The sequence below is a fragment of the Rissa tridactyla genome, chromosome 6 (genome assembly GCF_028500815.1).
Source record: "Rissa tridactyla isolate bRisTri1 chromosome 6, bRisTri1.patW.cur.20221130, whole genome shotgun sequence".
NCBI lineage: Eukaryota > Metazoa > Chordata > Aves > Charadriiformes > Laridae > Rissa > Rissa tridactyla.
Window position 1 is genome coordinate 61,671,163 of NC_071471.1, and position 23,362 is coordinate 61,694,524.

General features: G+C 38.8%; 1 protein-coding gene across 4 annotated transcripts in view; it reads left to right on the forward strand.

Annotated features, from left to right (window-relative positions):
* The window catches only part of ADD3 (adducin 3), a 100,979-nt gene that overhangs the window by 20,227 nt on the left and 57,390 nt on the right, over positions 1-23,362 (forward strand). For 2 of the 4 annotated variants that reach the window (XM_054204574.1, XM_054204576.1), the window contains 2 exons: positions 15,163-15,207; positions 18,891-18,991. The gene's annotated coding sequence lies outside the window, so the exon portion shown is untranslated. Of the gene's footprint in view, positions 1-8,462; positions 8,481-15,162; positions 15,208-18,890; positions 18,992-23,362 lie in introns of those variants that run through there. The other 2 variants (XM_054204573.1, XM_054204575.1) reach the window with 2 other exon arrangements.

Consider the following 23,362-nt stretch of genomic DNA (forward strand, 5'->3'; position numbering starts at 1 on the left):
GGAAGACAGTAAGGGGAGAATACGGATGGTATGTTAACTAACATCTTGACTTAATAGCATGTTACACTGGATAGAATTTCTGTTCAACTAGGTAACAAGCCTCTGTTTACATTTCCAAACCCAATCTGAATAGGCAAATATTGCTATAGAAGAGTAAAAAGAAAAGCTTGGATAAAACCTCAAGATTAGACTTGAATCATTAAAACATTCAACAGTTAGACTCAAGTTGAAGATGTCAATTAATTCTGTCCTAGTTTTGCTCTCTTTTGTAACTGAATTTGATGTCTCAATGTGGCAGATTTTTAGAAGCAGCCTGTAAAAGTGACTATTTTGTTTCTTGAGTTTAGCAGTGGAAGCAAATGAGTTGCAAAGATCAATAAGGGCTTGTGTAAACTGACTGAGATGCAGATACTCAGGAAATATTACGCTTCTGTAGTACTGCTTTATTTTAGACCCGGACTTGGATTAATTCTGGTAGCCTTCAACATATATCTCATGCAGTCTTGTATCACCACTTTATGTGGCACTCTCTTTGATCAGCACATTTTTTTCTTCCCTTTTTTAAGTAATTTTTGTTGAAGGGGTCAAAGTGTACAATAAATGCCCTTTGCCAAAACTGAGAATCTTTTTAGAAGAGTGGCTATTGAGAGGTGAGGAGGCGGGTGGCATGATTTGAATTAACTTCGCAAGAATGGGAGTGCGGAATCAAAACCAAATTGAGGTCTCATCCTTCCTTTCTTGAGGAAGGAACATATAAAACTAGCATCCATTTTGCATAGCAAAAATTTACATTTGTACTGTTCTAACTGTGTGCTTGAGTATCACTTCAACTTATGGTTTTGAAGGAGGAAGAACAGTTCCCTCCCAAAAAGGCTTTGCTAGGTGTGTGCTGGAGAGGAGCCTGTGGAAGTGAGTCAGTTTGACTACGTTACAAATAATGTTCTATCTCAACTGGAAAAAAAAAAAAGGGAAAAACTTGATTTCTGAAGAGGAAAGAAAGGTTAACTGGTCATGTTCTTATACCCCAATAACTTCTGTTTTCAAGAATGCTTGATCTGTGTTAAATTGCAATGTTCATACTAAATTGGAGTTGGGATTATGGGACTTTGGACAATAGTATGTGTATTGTGAAATGAAAGCTCTTCCCAAGTCAAAATGTAAAAATTTCCTTTTGCTTTTGATGGTGAAATAAGTTAAACTAATTAGGCAATCTTCTGAAGCTTTGCACTGTCCAGGCGTTCATCAAAGTAGGGATTTGTCTTCTGAATATAAGTAAATTTGGGTATTGTTCTTCATTACATCTTCTGTAAACTGACTGTAAAACTTATGTATAGTTTTAATGGTCCTGTTTTTTTTTTTTTTTAATTTTCCCCTTTGGAAAACTGGAATCCCTATGGTAAATGAGAAGCAAGGATTGCATCAGTAAACTTTGTTATTGCAGCAATATCTGACAGGATCTGTCTTTTGTCTTAACATGGTGATCCAACCAGGCCAAACTGTGCAGCAGCAGTGTTTTCATTGGACTGACCTCTAAATCTAGTCCAGTTATCTGTCATTTAACAAGTTTTGCATTTATTTTCCTGTATTGTTATTTTTATAGAAGTTCTTCATACCCTAAAACTAGTCTAATCTCAACATGGAAATTAGTATCTTGTGTATTACCTATAAGTGGTAAGTAAGCCAGGGGGAGGGAAGTGAAGACTGCTGTGCCATACAGTAGATCAACTTCTGTGTTGCATTTATACCTGAAGTATGTGCTGTCATCATGTCGCCACTGAAATTCTTTATTTGTTCTTTTCCAGCTGATAGCCTAAATTTATTGAGTTATGGAACTGTCTCATTAAAAGCCTAGTCTCCCCTTAATAACATTGTCTTGAAATTTATTTTTAACACATGTTGAAATTTGGCTTTATAGCATGGACAGTGGTATAAGGAGTTTCTCTAGTACGAAGCACAAAGAGGATGGCTGTGGTTCCTGCTGCCTCCCTGGCATGTCTGACCTGGACATTCTCATCTACTTCTACTTGTTCAGTTTTAGCCCTTCCTTTTCACATGTCTCTAGATTTCTGCATGGTTTGTTTGCTGTGTAAAACATAGTCTGAAATGAAAATCCTATTTGCTAAACACGCCTAGAGTGCATGTTGGGGACTCATTTCCACGACAGATGTTAGGAGGTTAGTTACTCGCTGTGAATATGCCTTCCTTTCTCTCTCCGAAGTGGTAAGTGCCCCTCAGCACAAGAATTTTTGAGTGCAGCCTTCCTTTTATGGACATTTTGAATACAACAGCAATCACGCTTTGCTTGAATGACAATAATGCAATAAACAGAGTATTGTTGCTTCTAGTGTTTTTTAGCAGGGCAATAAGCAGCAGTGTTGTTCTGTTTAGGGAAATACTATTATTCATCTCTATTGGAAAGTCTTGTAGGCTATGTTCTGTAAGGAAAGGCTTTGAAACTCAACAGGAAAAAATTGCTAAATATATATATCCCATTGAATACAGAATGGTATCTTAAAGAAGCCTTTTATTGCCAAAGACGAGATCAAAGTTATTTTACATTTCCACATTGTGTTTACAGCTAAAACCATCATTCTGATTTGCATTCAGTGATGCATGTGACAGGCCATTATCTGGATTATTCAGTGTGTATAATTAGGCATTTACTTTCTTTCCTCTTCAGAGTACCTGTGCAGGGGTTTAAAAATTGGAAGTAATACTGTATGAAAGTGCATAGATCATTATTTACACAATTAATTTGGGAGGCTGGTCAGAAGAATTTATTTTGAAGCTTCTGTGCCTAAAACAGGTTCCATTGATTTAATAGATAGAGATGGGTATTGACATGTGGTGGAATAGCATGGTGAAATAATACCCTGGCCTGGGGTTACATATTGGGGATTTCAGGCCTGGGCTGTTACTTCTGGGGTGCTGGCCTTCATGCAAACACTTTTGGAAGTAGATTCTTAACATTGATGTTATGATGGTTCATAACACAATGATGGAAAATGCATTGGCATTTTCCTTTTCAAAAGTGGAGAGCTGTGCAAGAAATGTCCCTTCCCAAACCAAGGTAGCAAGTATGCAAACCACAGAGCATTCTCTCTGGAGCTGAAATTAGCCTTACTTGAACACCTGTATTGATGCTGGTTTAGAAAGATTTTATTTTCAGTTTATGGTCCGGTTTTTATTGAATGTAAAGGAGACCTGGATTTATTTGGACATGTGAATTTAAGATAACTTTTTCTTTAAAATGCTGTGTATACTGAGACAGAAACTGTCTTGCTGTGTTGTGAGAATGATGGATAACAAGGCTTATTTTGCCTTTTGCAGATACATACACATGTGCAACTTGTATTGCTAAGCAGTGGGTTATGTGGCAGGTTGGTAGAAGGAATGTTTCATTTCAAAGTTTTGGAAGTGCACCACGTACTTCTGAAGTTTGAAATTCTCCAAAGAATTCTGATTATTTTGGCCTGGAGGAACCAATCTTGTGGAGATCCCTTGCGTAGCTGCCCTTTGGGTCTGTCTGCATCCTAAATGTGATTCCTTGCATGTGGGGCACAGCACTGCCTGGGGAGAGCATCCGAAGCAGCCCTGTGCCATCAGCTCTGCTGGCTGGGAGGCTCGGGGGGACCGTCTCTGAAGTCCAGCAGTCATCATGGCAGGGAAGCTCGTTTGGGGTTCATGGTGTGGAAACCCCTCCCGAAAATCAGCACCTGGCCCCCTTTGAGTTCTTGGAAAGAAGGAAATGTTTGCTGCCTCGCTGGTTAAAAACTTGTTTTCTCTCCGAAAGAGGAACCATGAGATGTGAGCAGTCAGATTTTTTTAAAAAGTCATAGAAGAACTGCGGCATGCATGAATGAGCAGGCTATAGTAAGTGCCAACTGGTTATTTTTAGTGTCTCTTCCTGCAGTGTTGTGGAGATGAGTGGGCTGGTACTGATGGTGAGCAGGTGTGCATCCTGCTTACACATCTGTGCTTTCCCTCCTCGAATGGATGGGTGTGCCTCACCAGCGAGGTTGCTAGTTAAATTGCTAGTTCAGGATGCTCAAGATTCAATTCCTGAATCAGTTGAGATGGATTTTGCTTCCTGTGCCTTCTGCAGCTGATGCTGTGTTTGCTACAGAAGCATCACAAACCCAGATATTTTGTTCCCTCAGATTCTGCCCTGTTTCCTTAGAAACTAATTTCGTGTCATAGCTGTGGACTGAGAATCAAGTCACTTCACGTTCTCTCTGTTAGAAACATGTAAAATCAAATTGATGCACGCGAAGTGCAAACACATTGGTCCTCACTTCTTTGCAGATTCTTCTCTTCTCTGTGGTGTGTCTTCTCTTACTGATCACTTTCTAACTCGGATGCTCTAGAGAACAGAGCCCATTAGGCTGTGATTGCTATTCCTTTGACTAAGCTGCAAGGAGTTGTCATTGCTGGAAGTAAAACTTATTTTTGTACCTTGCATGAAACGTGCAGCTTGTGTCTCAAGAAAAGGAAGTTCAGTTGCCTAATTGATTATTGTCCATATCTTCAGAAAAAATATTACAAATTCCGGGGAAAATTTGAATAGCTTGAAATCACATAAAAGAGGGAAAAAAAGTCCTTGTTAGTGGACGTATTGCCCAACTGGTAGTAGATCTCCTGGGGTTTTGTTTCTGATAAATAATTTGGCAGTGCTTCCCTAAAGCAGAGATGTGTTGCATCTTCACTGTGCTTCAGCTAATTTTAATGACAAACAGTGTTTATTCATACTGATGGTCCTTTGTGGGTTTTGGAGATGAGGAAGAAACTGGGAAGGAAGGGATAATGTTGAGTAAGCCTAGAAACTGGCAACTACGAATGCAAGGAAGCAGAATGTGTAGTTTTAACTTTTCATGAAGTCCTCATTTCATGCATGTGGAAGAGGTAAAAGGTTGTCAAGGGAAGTGTTTCTGCCCTGACTTTGTAACCTTAATTATGCTGGTCCAAGCATTTGTGTGGCCACAGAGCTTAATGCAAAATTTTAGCAATCTATTTTGCATTATTTCATATGTGGTGATGTTTTGGTGAGTTACTTCAGTAGTTATTTTTCACATGGGCATGTTCAATTACATTTTTAATTCATTGTTACCTCTATACTGTGTATTTCCTGCTCTAATGAATTTACTGTGGTGGTGGTATGCAGCCTCCCACACATCTGTAACTGAAATTCTACTCCTTGGTATTCCAGAAGAGCTGACGAAGAGACAAGAAGATACTTGATGTGATCATTAAAAATCATTATGCCTTTGAAGGGTCACTTCTTTGAATTAAATTCAGAGGTTCAACTTGAAAATGAACAACAGCAGGTAGTTCTTTTTAAGCAATCATCCCTCTAGAAAGGTATTTTTCTTCTAGTTACATGTTTTCTAATTTATGTTACAGTATAGTTCTACATTGACACTTTTCTCCTTAGCACATGTATTAAATTAGCTCATTAAAGTGAATTGATTTTTGAAATTAATCAAATGTTTGGGGTAAGCATCACAAAGCATTGGGAACCTCCAATTCCTAATTCAAAAGTTAGCTGCATGTCATGCATTGCTCATGGCTTTCATTAATTTTTTCTGTAACAAAGAGGCCAATCTGGATCTCATTTGAACTTGATGCAGATTTCTGGAGCATGTCAAGTGGAGCAGAGTAAAGCTGCAAAATAGCTTTTAATGATGAGCTACAGTTCACTACCTTTTATTGAAAGAGATAGTGTGCCTTGAAAAACAGCATTATAAAATGCACTAAAAGGGAGGCGTACAGCAACTCAGATAAAACCAGATAAAGTAGGTGGGTTTTAAGAACATGTGGTTGAAAGTAAGAAACAGTTTGAGGTGGTTGCTTGTCTTCTGCAATTTGCACTTTTCCTGCAAGTCTTTCTTGGCACATTTGTATCTACAGTGTTGTGAGGGGCCGGGAGGGAAGTCACAGCACGGGTGTTTTGGCAAAAAGTGGAGGAACAGAGATGCAGCAATCCTGCTCTAGCAGTGGGCTACCAGGGGGAGGGATACCATCAAAATGGATGTGGTTTCAAAGATATTTGTTTGTCTATGTTCCTTTAAAAAATTTGTCTCTGATTTTAATTTGGGAATAGTTCATTTCATTTGCAAAACCGTCACTTTTACTGCCTAAATAAACACTTTGGTACAATTGCTAGTATTCTAATCCATCACACATGAACTTTCTTGCTCTTTGTTAGGACTTTTGGGAAGAGAAGGTGAAATTTGCGGGGTGGGGGGGAATAGTAATTTCTCTTCCCCCCCCCCCCCCCCTAAAAAAAGGCAGCACTAGAAAATGGTAAATGAAGAAGTTGTGTGACTTCAGTAGATCTCACAAGAAAGATTCTGTGAGCTCCCGAGAGGGCATGATAATTTTTTTGAGAAAATAAAAACTTAGAAAATAACTGTGCATTCAGGACAGGAAGATAGTAAGGGGATTTTCTTTGTTCATGAACAAATTTAACTTTCTTCTTAGTAAAGTAAATACAGTCCAGATGGCTGGAAAGTACAAGATGCTCCCAGGGGTTAGGGTGGAGGTTGGATGAATTAAGCTTTGTAGAAGTCAAAAACTGAACAAGTGAGATACAGAGTTGAAAAAAAATAATGTAGTTGGTCTCTGTTCTTTTTCAGGTTTCAGGGCTGGATCGGGTTTTTCATGATAGTGATTAAATTGAAGAATATGAAGAGGCAAGGTTTCTGTTTATAATATCAGAATAAAGTAGGAAGAATACTGATAAATATCTGTTTTTTTCTGTCACCAGTGGAGTTGACCAGTTTGTAAACAACTCATAATCTTAGCTTCTAAATATAACTTGTTGCAATATATACGGGTTTTGGTACTTTGTAGCTGAGGAAAAATACTTAAAGATCTGTATGTGCACTGGTCATTATTAGTTTTGCAGCAGTAGTGTCATCATGAAAGCAGATATGGCTTTATTCATAAATTAAATTAATACTGGAGAAAACAGTACCATACATTTGAAGTGTATGTTGTGAAACATCTGATCATCTGTTGTCAGGTGCGGAGATTCCTCATGGGAAGTTGTGCTGTGCCTTGATGCGACCAGGCCAATTTCCTCAATTGCTATTGGGAGTGTGGGAAAAATCCTCTCGAGCCTCTCAAAACTTCAGTTGCAGGGCTGCCTTTTTATTTCCATTCTTCTCTTCCCATTTTTGGGCACAGTATGAGACAAGTTTGGAAAGTCTCAGAAAGAGATGCAGAATGCCGGTAACCTTGATGGAAATGCTTGGAAGTAATGATCCTGAAGTAGAATCGGAGTAACGCTTCAGCTTTGTAGCTGAAAGAGAAAACTGTGCTAGAGCAAGTGTAGAGGTGCTGTAGATTTGATGGCTAAGAAATAAAACCAGCATAATATTAAAGGAAAATATGAGATTAGAAAAGAATCAGTAGTTGCTCAGGTGGTTGAAGCATCAAGTTAGCAAGCATCACTCCTTAGTAAAAGCACCCTGAATGGTTTTTAACAAACTGTCACTTCACTCCCAAAAACATAACCATGCTCTGAAATGAAGAGTAGTGGGAGGATGTGCTAGATCTTATTGTTACTTTAAATGAGAAAAGTATGAAAAGATTCCCTATGAAACTTCCCTTGCTTTTTATCCTCAGGCAGACCACTATCGCTATACTAGTATTATACCTGTTAAAGTATACTTTTTATGTGCAAGTCTAATGAGAATGGTGTATCAAATGCACATACCTGAGTTATTCAGGAAGTTGGTCATGTTACATCATGTGAGAGAGAGAGCCCAAGGGAGCAGAAATCTTACTCCCTGAAGTGCCCATTCCATTCTTGAAGTTTTGATGCTGTAGTGGGTTTCTTGGGCAGAGTAGGAGATAGGTGGTCTTCATACAGCACCAAGAAGTTGCTTCCAATTGTGAATTTGAGGTGCTTAAAAACACAAAAATGTTCTCTTGTGGATGTCAGATTGAGAATAAAAAGGGCTAGGTAGGTGCTGGGCTGTTTACTAGTGGTAAACCAGTATATTTCTGACTTGTAGGCGGTTAGCCAAAGCAATGCTTAAGGGCAGCGCTCATACCCAGAGCACACGTGGCAATGGAAGAGGAAGAGAGGGCCAAAGATGAAGTTACAAGTGCTGGGGGATGGCACTGAAAACTGAATGCAGGAGTGAAGCACGAAAGGAGGGAGCTGCAATGAGCAGGGGGAGGGATTTCTTACAGCCATTAGCACTCCTGGCATTTTCAAACAGTTGCTGAGGGTGGGATCCTGCAAACTACTTGGTAGGAGTGGTTGGAGTGGATGGTTTCTGGTGAGAAGCTGAGAGCGACTTTTAAAATGTGGAGTGAGTATGACATATCAGTAGGTGAAATCTGATGACAGTAATGAGATTGTAGCAAAAGCTAATGAGTTGGAGTTGACATTGAAATGCTGGTAGAAAATGAGAAAGAAGTTTAGTTTTTGGGACAAGAAGAAAGCAGGAAACCTGTGCTAACAAAAGGTGAGAAACGAGTCATGCTGGGCTGCCACATTTAATTTTCTTTTTAAATAGGAGTGTAAGTCTGTTTGTTTGGTTGGTTTTTTTTTTTCTAGTAGAAATTTAAAATCTGAAGAGTCTGAATACCAGAATATATGTAGCATGGGGCAAAAAAAGTAGAGGGCGGGGGGAAAGATTAGGATGCAATTTCAGGGGCATTAAATAGCATCTGGAAAGCGCTAGGTGTTTTCTTGTTCACAATTACTCAAACTTTGTGCATAGCTTGAAAATTATTTTGCTTAAATGTACTGTGTGTAGCTCTTTCTTTTTTCATAATGAAGGCTAAAGGAGCACTATCTATCTCCACTTGTCAGGCTTTTTGAAGCCACAGTTAGCACTTGTATTTTGTCTGGCTTGAAGTACCTGTCACTGAAAGAGATGCAATATGTTAACAAATATGAATGAGTACAGCTTGACTAACGCTGATCTCAGTAGGGACTTCACCTCATTTTGAGGGGGTGAGGGGAGCAGAAGTATGTAATGCTGAAATTATTTTCCTGAGGCCAGTTAGGATGCCTGTTGCAGAACTGTACCTGGAGTCCAGATCCTTAAGGCCATTCAGATGATTTCTGAAACTGACATTTCTCACTGCTTGGACTGTATTTATGTGGAAATGTAATAATGCAGTACTTAAAATGCCCTGCCTGAAAATATTTTTACATTTATGCTGAGAAACAGTTAGTAATTACAGTAGATACCAGAGAGCAGCTATATGCCTTACAACACTGAATTGTTGAGCATTGAGCCTTTAGTAGTGTGATTTATCGGATGACAAAGATAAAATGGAATAACAAGCGTTATTATGAACTATAAACCATACGGTAAGTGTGAATTAGCATCTTCATTTACATATATACTTAGTTCAGCCAGAAGTCATAATTAAAGCTTTTCAGATATTCTTCAATAGCTTTGATTTGTAACATCGGCTAAAATCAAAGCTTCCACTGATAGTAGTGCCAGTTCAGCTTCAGGATGAATATTACATAGACTCTGCCCTGTAGTTTCTTGCCATTCTGAACATGCATCTTGGTGCAACGAGTGTAGGAAAAAATAAAAATGAACTGTGCATTTTTAATGAAAACCAGCAAATCACTTCTTGCGTAGCTTGATATTACTATGTTGTAATTGTGGAAATATGTGGTGTGTTCTAACTACTGCCTTGCCTTACAGTCTGCAGAGTTTGAGTAGTTCTCTATAGCATCACCAGTAAGCTTAAATTGAAAAGCTTTTGGTGCATGTTTTTCTCTAGGATGCTGACAGTAATAAAAATAAAAAATAGGTTTTGGGTAGTCCTCTAAAGCTCAGCACAGATTTAGGCCTATCAGCTCATGCGGTTTATTTGGTTATCTAGTTAAGATAATAACTGGAAAAATAGTTTTTGCTGTATTACTTGTAATTAAACCAAGCTGCTTCTTTGTATAATTTATGTTTAGGTCTTCAGCATCATCTAAAAAGGAAGGAAGGGAGGGTTCACATGTTTGTAACTTTAGAAAGTCTGAATTCTGCAAGAGTGTGCTGTGAGAAAAGGTCAGCGCTTAAGAGAGTTTAGTTATATACTTAGTTATATGCATCTCTGAAAGAAAAGATCAAGAGATGTGATAGCTCAAATAAAACCTAGCTTGAAATTTTTAGCTGGCTGTTCAGTAACTCCTGGTGAATGGTTTTCTGTGTGAAAATATTATGGGACACTTGCATTGGCTATTTTATCATTTATAATATCAGAAGATTAAAGTACAGTATAGACACTTTTCATTTTTGATGGTGACGTCTTCCTGCATGGTGCCATTGGAACAAGTTTGTTGTCAAAGCCTTGTGGCCCTGTTTTTCCACACATGGGACACCAGAGACATGTCCCATTCTGCTTTCTGAAGAGCATGGAGGATTTTTCCATGTTCTCTCCTAGATGGGGAATTCCGAAATTTGAAGTCTTGTAATTGTAAGAGTGGTTTCCTTGACTACCGGGGTAATAATCCCTCTGCCATAGATTGTAAACACCCTCCCACACAAGCAAAGTCTTTTAACAAAAAAAAAAAAAGTCTCTATCTGAAGTTAAGACATTTGTCTGTCTTCTCTACCATCCAAAATCCTTGACTTGTTTGGCACACTAACTCTATAAAGCTTTGTCTTTCATGGGTTTTGTTTGTTTTGGTTTTTCCTTCTGAAAGCAATTTGGTCTTTTTGTAGCACATTTCAGTTTTGTTCTGTTTTTATGACTTCTTCCCCTTGCTTTCCTTCATCTGCAATTGAGAGAATTAAGTACAGTTGTAGCCCTGATTAAAATCTTGGCTTAATTGAGCTGCAAATTTGCAATGACAGATATTTGTCAGGGTGCCGATGATTAGTACCTTTTAGCATTCCTGGTGCCTTCCTGAATTCTGATGATACTCTCTGTTTTTACCGTTGCATGTGTTCATTTCTTCTCTTTTTCTCTCTTCGCAGCATGAAGCTGGGGACAGGGTGTAAATTGCTTTCTCCATGAAAGTGACTTGTTAATTAGCTGTCAAGAAAATTAAGTCCCTTTGTAGGGCTTGTCTTGCCTTCCACTTGGGGTATCTCTGATACTTGGTCTCCTCTTGCAGCGTCTGAAGGCTGTGAGACCTTGAGTACTAAGAGTCCCATTACCTGTACCGATAACACCAACATTTCCAGCTTCCTTTGGGGGAATTCATAATATCAGTTGACATTACTCAAATGATAATCTGAAACGGAGAAGTTATGGAGGAAATCTACTCATTAGAGTAACATGGGGCATATTGTATAAGGTACAAGGAGTATACTACCAGTAGTACTGCTTTTTCTTCCTCTTCAAAAGTTGAGTAACAACCCCTGTTTTCGTGCTAGTACTTCTTGCTAGTGTCACCTGTCTTACTGTCAGGGAATGCTTGCAGGACTGAATCTTGTTACTGATATAATGAGTTGTGATTGGGGCTGGAGGTCTATTTCTGGTTGATAGGGATGCTTAACAGTATTTTGGGAAAATCCAACAAATAAGTAGAAAGCGCAGTAGAAAAATAAATTTTGATTAGGCAAAGATACTCAATAATTAAACATAAGTTCTCTCTCTAACCCTCAGGAAATATATTCTTGTAAAGACTCTTAGGTGCTGAGTTTTAGTAAAGATACCTTATGGTTCTGGTATGACACTTCTGTATCCTATTATATCATCTATTTTGTATGCTGAGCACTGAGAGTGGAAAAGATGGAAACATGGTTAGATTGTCAGTTGTTTCCAATGAAGGAATCTCTGTTTGGTGGAACTGTTTGCATTCCTGTGGTCAGTGGTATAAGGAAATACCATGTTATGAAAAATTCCCAATTGTTTCCTTAAGGGCTCTTAGAGTTGCACAATCTTTTGATGGTTTTGTTTGTTAAAAAAAGAAATTAGTTACGAGCTCTTCAGTTTGGAACTCAAAATTCTCTTAAATATTTACTAGGGCTTTGCTTTTTCTACTCAAGTTTTGGATTCACACCAGAACTGTATTTTTCTAATATATGCTGATCAGCCATTACAATAGGAGTAGTTGAAGAAGATTATATTTTCATTCCAGGAGGTGTTTTTTGGGGATACCCATCAGTTTCTTGACTATCCGTCATTCTGATTACTCATAGTTTCTGGATGCAGCTCTAAAATGTTGCTTCTCTGAGCAGGGGAGAGCTAGATCTCAAATAACCAAGTGACTTTTACACTTTAATTCTCAAGAAGAGAAATGGCAGCTCTGACACACAAATCCTTTTGTCCTACAGGTTGAAGCCCGCATTTAACATTTGATTTGTACTTGTATTTTCAATATCCTATTAGGACTTGTGTAATATGTCTGATTTCTGACATAGGCATTAATTCAGATGTGTTCCCAATTTTTTTGAAGCTGCTCATATTCAATATTTTTCTTACTGCTGTCATATCTTGAGTTAAAAAACATCTCTTTTCCTAATTTATTCATCCACAAATGTCTTTCAGTTATTATTTTCTCTGATCTGAGAGCTGGCTTTGAATTCGTTCTTTACTGTGTGACAGTCCTTTTCAGATTTTCTTTTTCTCATTCTTGAGACGATCTGCATCCGTTGTTACTGAATGTGTATTTTTATTTTGACCATAGAGGCATTTAATTAATGAATGAGGGCTAAAATATGGCCTAAACAGCGCTAAGTGCAGTGAAGACAACTGCTGGCCAGTGCCTGCCTCGAATAGTTTCTTGCCCATGCTCAAGGGCTGGGTAGAGTGGGATGAAAAGACCCTGATGAATTAAGCAGAGTGAGTTAGGTCATGGCACCAAAAGTCATAGACAATTTTACAATTGTCGAGGATTTTTTGTTGGTGGTGGTGGTTTGGTTTTTTTTTTATTAATGAGAATTTTAAATTGGGGAGGGAGGAAGAACTTGTGAAAGTGCATTGAGGTATTCTGTGATACTAGGAAGAAGGGATGTGAAGAAGAAGAAAGGGATTGTAGCAAAGAACTTGTGACAAAGGGCAGAAAAAATCTGCTCAAAAGCATATGATGTTTGGCATATCATGATTCCTGGCTTCAGCTGTATCCCCTGCTGCCTCCTTCTGCTGAGAGCTGTAAGGTCTCCAACTTCTCCAGTGCCCAGAGGTGAGGACACAGCCGAGCAAGCCAGCCATTGCTTAGCGGGGCTACGGACCCCCTTGGGAGTGAAGAGGTGCTGTGCAACTCCAGAGGGGGCTGAAGTAGTGATAGTGTTAAACACCATCATAAATAGGCACCACTGTGTCCTGCCAACCAGTGCTATTGGACCCGGAGCTGACAAAATTGGGGAGAATATTAAATTTTCATGTCTTAGAGTGATCTACCAATGTCCTCTAGAAACAGTAGCTGCTAGCCTGCAGGATGGGATCTCTTCTTGAAGAGTGATGGCTACGCTTAAAATAACGTATCAGGAACTTGCATAGAAATAGCATTCTCTTATCTCTAGCAGTGTGAAGTAGATGAAAAATAAACTGTACTCATGCCAGGAATAAACAGTCACATTAAAGTGTTTAAATTCCTGATGCTGTGGAGGGCTCCTGCTCTAACACGACATTTTGGTGCCAATACACTTCCTCCTCTTTCCCCAGTCACTGCCATCGCTTTGTGTACTCTGCCAGGGAGCAGTTGGCAGGACAGCAAAATAAGCAAATATGCCCAAGCCCCACACAGAGCACCTGGCTAGAGCCAATTCTGTTCCCTAAATCTGTATTCCTGTCAGGTCTAAAAGTAAATGAAATAGTTTTGTGGGTGTTTACCTGTATTAATACTGAGTATAAGTACATTGTTCATTCCTAAATATGAACTTGCCGAAAATAATGCCATATTTATGGAAACACTTATTTTTCAAGTGAGCAAGAAACTGACTTTCTGTAGCAAAGTAATTCAGGGAAAATAGACAATTTGAGCACACATGCAATAACATCTTATTTTAACCCTGGTTCTCTTGGATTTTTTGGTTTTTGCTCAGAGTATTTTGTGACAATGACTTATGTTAATTTTGTATAATTCTGTTTGCCTTCTTTTCGTGCTTGTTGCTTCTTTGGAAGTCAGTTTTTACAGCTGAAGTTCATAGAGAATGTTGAATAATCTATTCTTTAGTGATGATGGGGAATGGGATAGCCAGCCTGCTGAAATGTTGACACTGCTAAAGGATTTGAATTACAATTTACTGAGAAGACCTAAAGAGTAATGCTTGAAGGTACTGTATTAAAGTCATGGAGGAGTAAAAAGGAAAAGCTGGTGATGGTTGAAAGAGGCTGTTACAATCTGGTGAATAAAAATGGATTAACAGGTTGGTGAGAAGTACTGCCTGTGCCTGATGGTAGGCTGAGCTCAGTGTTTTCACAATGCATAAAACGTCTAATTTGCAACGTATGGATCTTAAAAAAGAAAATGTAGCATATGTTTTGTATGCATGTATGAAATCAAGGAGTCTGGCCCTTGTCCCCCAGGAAATCACTGTTTTTCCTTGGAGGACTAGTTGAGGGGAAAAAGGAAGATGATGGGAATAAATTTGTCAGGTTTGTTTGAAGATGACTTGTGCTCAAAGACTGAGAAGACAAAAGATGATAGTAGCAAACAACTATTTAATTTACTCATTTTACTTTCATGTTAGAAGATGAAGGCAAGACTAAAACCTATAGCTGCTTAGTGGTGGGAAAGGGTCAGAGCAAGGCAGTTGTTTCCTTACGAACTTTGCACATCAGTAGTTGTTAGCCTTCAAAGAGTGACATTGTGTTCCTTCCCCTGGCTCCCCACCTGACCAGAGCCTGCCCGCTCTGCAGTGTAGCCGGTGCTCGAGAGTTCCACTTTTGCTGGGCTAGAAGAGGAATTGTAGATTCTGGCTGTTATGCTGTATTTTTAAAGTGCAGCAGGTAGGCTGGATTTTACTTTCTGGTTTGTAACCCAGTGTGCGTGAGGCAAAATGGCAAGATTCCCAACTAGGCACTCCTAAATGAGACTTTCCTTTGAGATTTTTTTTTTATATGAAAAATGCGTTATATGATAACAAAGTAAAATGTAATTCAATGAAATATTTTGAAAAAGAGTTCAAGAAATTAAGTGTTGTGATAATGCTTTCTTAAGTTTTAAGTGTACAGTATATTCCAGTACTATTGAAAACCCTACCAGGAGTCAGTAATCTTTCTTCTGTTTTACAGGTCAACTACGTTACTAGAGGAAGGAGAGCTGTGGAAAAAATCAAGGTACCTAAAACATTTTACTGTCTGAGTTCTTGGCAGTGTTCTTGCTTGTCATTTAGTGTAATGATTTTAAGAGGGAGGAGGGGAATTGGATCAGCAAACTTTAAAGTGGTTTTATTAAAAAGCACAGACAAAAAACCCCACTGTAACTTTAATCTCAATAATGTTGTGCAAAGTACTTTTGTGGGGTGAAATTTTACCTTGGCTTTGGTGTGTGTGCAAGAGTCTGTACAATACTGCATAACACTTGCTCTAAAGATGTTATGGAACCTATTATGTGTAAGAATATCAAGGTTTCAGCCACAGTGAGGTGGATGTTACCTATTTGTACAACTGGGTACACTGACCAGCTGGTGATAAGTATCATCAAAGATAAGTGAATGTGTTGCTTGCAGCTTTTGCATTCATCACGGTAACTAGCAGACTTCAGCACATTATTTAACCATTACGTGTACAGTTCCTAAAGCTGCAAAAGGAGGAGTATGAAGACAGCAAAAGCTGAGTAGTAGCCTATATTTTACAAGTGAGGGACTGGGTTTTTTTCATACCTTTCAAGACACTTCTGACTATTATGTCTTACAAGTGTTACTGTAGTATAGTGAGCATATATTGTGTTGTGATCTTCATTTTGATAATACTATGCAGCATTCTTGCAGTGCAATCTTTCAGAGAGTTTAGTGCCTCATCTTTTATCTGTAGTATTTTTTTTGGTACCAGTGCTTTCTGCAGCTCCCCAGTCCTTGATTAAAATAAGACAGTGTTACAACTTATGTTTTCATGCCTGCTATATAATTTAAAAGACCATATTAAATTAATCCTGTTGCTAACACCCGGCTGAGATTCCTTTTGGAGAATTCTTTTTTGAGTTGGAGAAAGTTTTTTCTCCTGTATTTCCTGTGAAATATTACCTGTGAAATGCTACTCATACCTTGCAATTGCAACACTATGAGACAGAAGCAAGGAAGGAGTCAAAACGTTACCACTTTATCAAAATGTAAAGCCAATGGCTTTTATTAATAAAAGCTTACTGCATACTTCTGTGCACTTCAAATTGGATAGTGCTGAGCTGCCTTCCTCCACTAAGAGTGCATGAAACTGTTACTTGTAAGTGATGATATGAACTCCAGAGCTTTCTGCCCTGATGAGAAGTTAATGCTAAGTTTGCATATTTTTAGCTGTGCAGGTTGCTCATGCAACATATGCAAAAACAGTTTGCTATAGATAAGAGTACAATTTATATAGAAATAATCTCTGAGAGTTCTCCTTTTAATATGGCTTTTAGAGACTGGTTTTGTCAAGCTTTTGTTTTATCTTTGTGATTGAGGAAAAAAATAATGGATGTTTTCTTTTTGATTGCTGTCTTCGAAAGTGTGGAAATTTAAAAGAAATGGCAGAGTAACTTAAAGTGCTGGTAAAAATGAAACATATCTAGTTCTTGACCTACTGGTGGATAATTATGCTTACATTGCAGGCAGTGCAGAACTTCTCAGGTTAGTTATTTGCACAGTTTGCACAGAACTGAAAATACAGGAGTGAAACAGCAATATTGGCAGTGACACATTCATTGATAATGCCTTTCATTTCAAGAAACTGAGTGATTTTTTTTTTTTAGTCTTTTGACTTTAAGATTGCTCAGGTGATCACTTCTACCTTTAAATGGAGGTCTTCTGTGATGCTTGGGGTGTTTAAAATGCAAGTTGTTTTCCTGGAAACTTGGGAGACTGTCTGCTGTACATGGAGCTCCAGCGTGGCTATGTTCCCTTCAGTGTTGGACTGGCCTCTCCTGCAGGCTCCTGGTAAGATGAGGAGCTGGCAAAAAGCATAAAAAGGAATTCATGTGTGACTGGAAAAAAGATACAAGGGAGTCTCAGACTTTTTATCTGGCGTCTCCAGTGCTGAAGGAGAGGTTTCTATCTCTTTGCCCAATTTAGACAAGAGATTTTACTCCAGACATCTTTTGCCCCTTACTGTGAAAAACCTGTCAGATCCTTTTCCTGACACTTTCTCCCCCGTCAGTCCCTCAGAAAGACTTCAAAAGAGATTTTTCCCTATTGCAAAAGGAACCAGACGTGGCCTTTCTTACTCACCCTGCACTTGAAGCATTGATAAGTAACATGTGGCTGTCTCCAAACTGCAGACTTTCCCAGCCATTTGAGAAAACACTGTTAATCATTAAGTTTTTAAAAACTATAGGATTGTTCGTCCTTCTTTGCAGTTGCTCTTTTGTGTAATATATCCCAAGAGTTTTGATTCTCTTCTGTCTGAAGCAGTCAGAATTCACTACTGTCTTTCTGATTAACACATATTGAAAAGAAATGTCAAATTTTTAAAACTTTTCCATATGGAAAAGGTTTCTTTATTCATAATATGTGTCACACTATTTAAGCTGTAACTTTTTTCTTTAATGCCTTTGGATCATCACTGTTTGGAACATTTATTTCAGGAGTGCTCTAGCAGAAAGAAAAATATTATTTTTAAAACTTGAGACTGAGTAAGAGGAGCCTGGAATTGAAATCCACTGTCTTGCGTAATTGTTAAAACCTGCTATGCAGTTTGGCGAAGGTACGAACTGAGAAGTCTTTTCCATAAAATGTAGCTGGGGCTTCATCTTCAAAGACAGGGTATGCCCGAGGATGGTTTCTGATCCTTTTAATAAGAGTAGAGCTCACTTAAAAGTCAAGGCTGCAGATGAAGAAGAATGTAACCTGGGGGTTTATGGGCTCATTCAATAACTCCAGTCTGGTGCTTCGCATTATAACAATGGGAGAACATGGTAAAATGTCTGCCTTTTTATTTCCTGCTCTGTCTAAGGAGCAGCCTAAAAGCAAATGGTATAAAAGTACAGTAAGATGGAAGATTAATCTAAATCTGCGTTCATATTTATCACCTGAATTGATTTTTCTTTAAAATAATACTGAAAACCCCAAGCTTTCCCTGAAATACAGAGAAACTGGCAGCGTTGCCCACAACCATTTAACCTGGTTAAATAAAATTTGGTATTGGCTCTTTGCTGTTGGGCAAACTACGCTCCCTTCAGCTTCTGTTCTCCCACATGGTTCGTGTGAGGAGGGCTCAAAACTTGAACTGTTAAAAGATTCAAGGGACCTGTTGGGGCCATCTTCTGAAACCATCTCACAAAACTCTCAAATTCAGCAAGTTTGTCAAGTTGATTTTTTTTAATGCTTTTTGAAAGCAGTGGCCTTTCTTTGGTATGAAGCACACTTCTACGTGTCAGTTAGCATTACTCATTTTGTTAAAAATTAGACTTTTAAAATCCCCTTACACGTAGCACTGAGGAAGAGGTCAAGGTAGGGCAGAGTAAGACAGTTACCACAGTTGTGTTGCATATTACCAGTGTGGAGTTAACCAAAGTTTTTGTCTCTGCCCTACTTAGAGCGTCATTCCTTAGTGTCCCATGTGCCGCCATGCACCCACACACCCACATGGTACAGGGGCACATCTGTTTTGCAGGGTGACTGTGGCAGTGCTGGTGAAAGTCATGCTCCTAACCAGGCTGAGGTAGTTTTGGTGCTTTTGGGCCCCTGGGCTTTCTAAGCTTAGAGAGAGGCCAGATGATGTTTGTGGGACTATTTTAAGCATGCTCTTTATGCTTCTGCCTCTGCCAATGCATCTTTCAACGCATCTATCTTACCATCACCAAGTATGTATCTCTGTTTTCCTACCAGCCCTCACCCTTCCAGTCCAGCAAGGAGGAACTGGGATGAACGCTGGCTCAAAATCCATTTAGGTACACCCCTTCCTAGGCTTGAGCAAAGGAAACCGTTTGGTAAGCGTTTACTTCTGGATATATGGCATTTCATGCAAATGTGGAAAGTTTATATTGTCTGTCTTCTCTCAGTTACGAGCCCTGACAGAACCATACTTTAGCATCCTAGAGGCCTGGGATCCTGCTGCTAAATCTGCCTTTATTGTGCCCTCTGAGTTTTGGGTGGGGGGTCAGGCTGAACTTTCTTATTTTGGTCAGTTTTTTAATTGGGGACATTTAAGTTGCCCAGGTGAGGCTCTTCAGATGTCCATGTCATGTCATGTCATGTTCATTATTCTAGATAATCCTGTCTGTGTGAATGGTGAAGCAGAATATGTGATACGAGTGTATTTCTGCCTTAAATGCCTGTCTCCATAAATACTCATAAAAAGAAGTTGATCTTGCAGTCTGTTAACAAAAACCAAACTAAACATACGGCTGGGCTCATGCACATTTCATTAAACCATGTAATCTGATACCTTGTTCTCTACACCAGTCAGTTTCAAGCATTTTTGTGTTCCTAGCATGAGAAGTTTAAGTGCAGAGTCTGAGTCTTTGACTTAATCTTCTCACTAAATATTTGTAGCTGCAGATGATAATATTTGTTCATACTGTATCTGCACTCTACGTTTTTCTCGTTCAGCTTGGAAAAAGATAACTACATTCATCGTGAAGACAACTTTTTTTCTGTAGGCCTTCATTTGTTGTACTTTTTCCTTCCTGTTGAGGTGAAGAAACTTTCTGGAACTCAGTTCCTATTTGCTTGGCTGGTCTCAACCCTGTCCTGTACTGGACGTGACAACGGTGCTGTATCTCCTTCACCTCTCCAGCTTTGCCTGCTGGTGGTAGTGCTTATGCTGAACTGAGCTGTTCACTGTGACCAGTTGCATCAAAGCACTGGAGCTCTGCCCAGATACTCATAAACAAATGAAATACAATGTTGGGTGTATATTGTGCAAGCTAAAGTAATCAAAGAGAATATCAAAAGAAAGAAAAAAAAGACAAAAGGGGATCCAGTTCAGTGTTTCTACAGTTGTTGCCTTTCTTCTGAAAAAGCACTTGCTCTGTGCGTAGCTCTTATTTCTTTATTACACATGTTGGAAGGGTTGTGTGGTTGTTGATTGTGTTTTGGCTTTAATTATTATTTTTAAAACACCATAATTTTCAACATAGACTGTCATTACAAGTTAGAACCTGGTTCTCTGTATCCTCAGCACCAAGCTGATGATTGTCTTGTCTCAAAAGAGCCAAACCCAAAGTTTCTCTGGCATGATCAGCTTGAGCACTTGCACTGCTTCTCTCACTGTGATGGAAAGCTGGAGGAGAGCTTTTAAAGTAAACCAGGAAAACATCACCCTAGGATACTTTCAGAATTACTGTTACTCCTATGATCTATAGTAGTAAGGAAGATTTATCCAAATTCATGCAGCCTTTAAAACACGAATAAGGTGCTTGAAGTGAAGATCCTGCTTCTTCAGGCATGCCGCTGATCCTTGGGTTTGCGCAGAGTTTCTGAAGATACTACTTCTGTTGTGGATTTAGGAAGAAGACATCCAGGCTTTCCCAGCCAGCTTATCTTTTGAAGACATTATTTTCATTATGCTAAAATCCTGAATTGTTGGTGCTGCCTTTTTTTCTTTCCCCACAAGTGTCTGGAACGTGTTGAAGAGTGTTGGATTGCCCTTCACCATTTTCCCTTTCCCTTTCTGATGCCCCTATCATGGAAGCAGTTTGCTGGCAGCAGATAAGGGTTTGTATCTTGTTCCATGTCTATTTCCTTGGTCTGTGTGATAAAGCAGCTTCATGCGAGGCAGGAGGAGGAAGAGGAGAGCATTCATGTGAAGTCTCTGCACCGGGGGTCAGAGGAGCTTGACGAGTATTTCCAAAAGGAATGATAGGGAGTGGATGCTGCCAAACATGGGAGAGTAGCACTGGAGCTGTGGAGTTCACCACACAAAAAACTTGGCCTTTTTCAGTTGACATGAGCAGGCTGTTAGAAGTTAGTAGTACAGATTGTGTTATCAAATCCTGTTAATTATGAATTAATGAAGAGCATCTCTGGAAAAAAGAGTTGATATAATTATTCAGTAGCTTGTGACATGATGATCAGATTTTCAGCTCTTTCAATGCGATGCTGGAATTTAAGCTGAAAATGCTGATTCAAAATGGCAGACTCATATTTTAAATCAATAAGCTTATAATTACAAGAGAACAGATCAAGCTTATCATTAAATACTGTTTCCAAAAGGCAAAATCATTTTATTTTGCTAGCATTGTAACTATTAACAAAATGCGTTTAAACGTGGCAGCCTATCTCTAGCACGTTGTACTTAAATTTTTTAATTGCTCCTCAGCTTAGGAGTAAGTCAATGCTTAAAGGCTTAAAAATGCTGAATTTAGTGAGCATAAAAGAATGTAGCTAGGTGTGTATCAGCTCGTCACTGTGACTTTACAGTGGAGGTTCTTGGGTTTTTATCCAACCTAGTCAGGTTTGGCTTTATTCGTAAGATGAGTGGAGCGAACGAAGAGTAAGTGTTTGAAAATAGAACTTTTCCCAAAGTAGTTATAAGCCTTAAAATTCGCTTCCACTCAATACTGATTTAATAATTTCAACAACAGCCCGTGTTTTTAGGAATTTTTTTCCCCCTTCACTCATTGAACTGTATTCAGTAATGATGACCTCCTTAGCAAATGTTGATATTTAGAAAGTCAGTTTAATAAACATACAGCTTTTTCTTTCCCCTCTGCTGAAGCTGGATTTACTTTTTAACAGTTCAGTTGTAATAACATGGGGGTTTTCTCTGCTAATGGCCAGTGACTCTTCATAGAAAAAAATGTGTTGAATGTGGAACTAGTTTTAAGATTGGCTTAGTTGTGTACCTTGGCATGTCAGGTTAAAACAATGTCAGTTGAGTTATTTGCAGCTGACGCTCTCTTAATTCTGTCCCTTCACAAGGGCTTATGCTGTTAGCTGAGCCTTTCCAACACTACAATCTCTGCTGGTTATCAGCATGGAGCACGAGGAAAAGTGATCTGTGTTGTGTCATCTTTAGGCTGAGGACAGTCTTGGTTGAAGGGGGGTGGGGGTGGAAAAAAAAAATCTCTAATGTAGCATAAGTGCAAGTCTGACTTCTTTATGCTCCATCTGCATTCAGGAACTATTTTCAGTGGTGAACAGTTATTGTTATTGCCTGGTGTCTACATCTCAACTTAGAGAAAGATACATAGGGTTTCACATCAAACACAGTTTGAAGTTTGGCTATACAGGTAATTGGAGTAACCTAGAATTAGTTCTCTTAATTTTAGGTTCAAGTTATCTATGTTTCTGGATTAATGTTAGCAGAGCTACACAAATCAGTGGCTGATCATCACTGAATCAAATCAGTTTATTTTTGGCTAACCTTCTTTAATTGTAGGGATGGCATTAGACCATTTATACTTGACATAGGCTTGACATATTCTTAACATTAATTCTTCTAATAAGCTAAAGCAGTCAAACCCCAAATATTACAACCTAACAACAATAAAACAAACTTTGTTTGCATTCTGTTTGCTGTATTTGAATGTGTTCCCAAAAAAAAAAAAAGACAAAACCAAAAAAAACCCCAAAATACCACACATACTGGTTATAATGTAATACAAATCATCTTGATGTTTGGAGCAGTACCCTGCTACCGTGAAGGTACAGAAGGAGGTAACTTTGAATGTTTTCAGAGGAGGCGGCCTGTTGATACCAGTTTCAAGCTTGTACAAGGCAGTAACTTCAGAAAGCATCAGTGTCATTTTCAGTATGTTGGTATATGGGGTTTGGGATAGCAAAGCTGGTTTTTATCTGGCTCCCAGTAAGGAGGAGTTTGAGCTGTGGTTATGTTTGTATGGTTGGACTGAAAGTCCACTGGTAACATCTGAGCTGGGGAAGTGAGCATTGCAGTTCCCATGCCAACCTTCTGCCTTCGCTAGTCATAAAAGCGAGAATGTTTTTTATAAGGAAGCTGAAGCTTGCAGGTAGTAAAGCAGCTCTTCATAGTTGTTAAGTTAGATAAAGTATTTACTATACATCAAAGACTTGCAACTTTTTTTGTTGTTGCTACTTTTTATTTTTAAGCGGTAAGGAGAGTTTTATAGCAGAGTTAAGGAATCTCTTAGGAAAAACAAGTAATCTTTGGAAAGTTGAAGTTTTCTCCAAAGAAAATAGAAAGGGGGGGAAAAAAAACCCCAACCCCTCTCGCAAATTAAATTTTAAAGTATAAGAAGTCTGGCCAAAAGATATTCTGAGAAACAATTTGCTAAAGGTGTAAGAGCCTACAATAAATCATTTACTTTGAATCATTTCAAGTCCATCAGAGATGGACGTCCTGCCAGGCAGACTGGAGAGCTGATAGATGACTGAAC